The sequence below is a fragment of the Sinocyclocheilus rhinocerous genome, unplaced genomic scaffold (assembly GCF_001515625.1).
Source record: "Sinocyclocheilus rhinocerous isolate Xijiao unplaced genomic scaffold, SAMN03320098_v1.1 scaffold715, whole genome shotgun sequence".
NCBI classification, from domain to species: Eukaryota; Metazoa; Chordata; class Actinopteri; order Cypriniformes; family Cyprinidae; genus Sinocyclocheilus; species Sinocyclocheilus rhinocerous.
This window is the reverse complement of record NW_015646180.1, coordinates 236,036-238,279: the sequence shown is the minus strand read 5'-3', so window position 1 is coordinate 238,279 and position 2,244 is coordinate 236,036. Positions and strand designations below refer to the sequence as shown.

The window sequence follows — 2,244 nt, the reverse complement described above, 5'->3', positions numbered from 1 at the left end:
GTGATCCACTTAGGTCTCTACATATGGAACCCAGCCCTCTACTGGTTCTCACGGATTCATTGAGTGAGGGCCTGGCACCGGAGGTTCTGCCACGTCTGGCTGCCGAGGGGATGGAGGAGCTTGACAGGGCACACCCTGTGCTTGATAAGCCAGGGTGATGGCATCCACAATCCAGTGGGCCATCCTCTGCTTAGAGACGGCCTTCCCCTTCTGCCGGCCTCCGTAACAGACAAAGAGCTTGTCTGAGGTCCTAAAGCTTTGTGTCTGGTCTACGTAGCATCTTAAGGCTCGGACAGGACAAAGCAAAGCTAGGGCTGGGTCTGCCTCCTCCGGGGGCAGCGCTTGCAGGTTCACTACCTGATCCCTGAAGGGGGTAGTAGGAACCTTGGGCACATAGCGGGGCCGGGGCCTTAGGATTACCTGGGAGTCAGCCGGCCCAAACTCTAGGCATGAATCGTCGACCGGAAATGCGTGCAGGTCCCCTACCCTCTAGATGGAGGCCAGTGCAAGCAGTAGCAGAGTTTTCATTAAAATAAACTTTAGCTCGACTAACTGCAATGGCTCAAATGGGCCCTGCTGTAGTGCTTTGTGCACTAGAAACAGGTCCCAAGAGGGTATAGTGGGGGGCCGGGGAGGATTTAACCTTCTCGGCCCCCTAAGGAACCTGATGACCAGGTCATGCTTCCCTACCGACTTCCCTTCCACGGGCTCATGGTTAGCAGCAATCACAGTGACATAGACTTTAAGGGTGGATGGAGACAGCCTTCGCTCCAACCCTTGCTGCAAAAAGTAAAGCACAACCCTGATCGGGCATCTCTGGGTGTCTTCTCGGTGAGAACACCACCACTCGAAGAACAGGTTCCACTTCAAGGTGTAAGCGTGTCTCGTGGACAGTGTTCTCGCCGAAGTGATGGTGTCAACTACATGCTGGAGTAGGTCCAGAGACAAGACATGAAGTTTCCAGAGGTCTGGACGCAGGGGCCACAGGGTGCCCCATCTCTGAGTCAGTAGATCCTTTCTCAGAGGAAGCTGCCAGGGAGGGGCTGTCACAAGGAGCATTAGTTCCGGGAACCAGGTCCGAGTGGGCCAATACAGCACCATAAGCAGGACCTGCTCTTTGTCCTCCCTGACCTTGCACAGCGCCTGTGCGAGAAGGCTTATTGGGGGAAACACATACATGCGCAGGCCCCACGGCCAGTGCGTCCGTGCCGAGTGTTCCCTTGGTCAGGGAGTAGAACAACTGGCAGTAAGAGGTTTCTGGAGAGGCAAACAGGTCTACCTGAGTGGCTCCGAAATGTCTCCATTCTCCTGGGAGCGTAGCTCGTGACAGCTTGTCGGCCGTACGGTTGAGCAGACCCAGAATGTGAATGGCACGAAGTGACCTCAGAACCTTCTGACTCCAAAGGAGGAGGTGGCGGGCGAGTTGCTACATGCGACGGGAGTGCAGACCACCTTGTCGGTTGATGTACGCAATGGTCGCCGTATTGTCCTTTCGGACCAGCGCATGCTTGCCTCGTAAGCACCCTTTGAGATGGTTCAAGGCAAGGCGAACTGCTAACAGTGGTGGAGGCATCCGTGTAAACCACAGCATGCCTGGAGACCTGTTCTAGGGGCACTCCTGCCCAGAGAAACGCAAGGTCTGACCACGGGGTGAACGTTTGGCGACAGGCCGGTGTAACTTGGACCCGGTGAGTGCCGTGCTGCCACGCCCCTGTGCTCGCACAACTGATCCCGAGACTGTGCTAGTATAAGCCAAACTTCGAGATAGTTGAGGATGCGAACACCCTACTCTCTGAGGGGAACAAGAGCCTCCTCCGCAGCTTTTGTGAAGACACAGGGAGATAGGGACAGCCCGAAGGGCAGGACCTTGTACTGATAGAAGGGCCCGGTTCAAGATGCGCAGATCCAAGATTGGTCATAACCCACCACCTTTCTTGGGTACAGTAAAACCCCGTCTTCATATCGGCTGGAGGGATCAGCTCTATCGCATCCTTTGCTGCTGTGAAGCAGATGCCACTGAACTTGGGGGGACGCCGGGTGAGCTGAATCGCATAGCCGAGGCTGATGGTCTGAAGAAGCCAGTGAGACGGGCTGGGTAGCGCTAGCCAGGCACCCAGATACCGTGGAAGCGGGACCAGCGGAACCACCACTGTACCCGCAGTGGGGCAGCGAGGTGGAACGCAGGGACCCAACTCGGGCGGCTTGTGAGCGGACCGAAGAGGGGTCTGAGTGTGCGGTGCAACG

General features: G+C 56.6%; 1 long non-coding RNA gene across 1 annotated transcript in view; it reads left to right on the top strand.

Moving 5' to 3' along the window:
- Window positions 1-2,244, top strand: part of LOC107707145 (uncharacterized) — a 14,670-nt gene that overhangs the window by 1,842 nt on the left and 10,584 nt on the right. The window contains exon 2 of the long non-coding RNA XR_001636225.1: window positions 934-936. This is a non-coding gene — a long non-coding RNA (uncharacterized LOC107707145). The remainder of the gene's footprint in view (window positions 1-933; window positions 937-2,244) is intronic.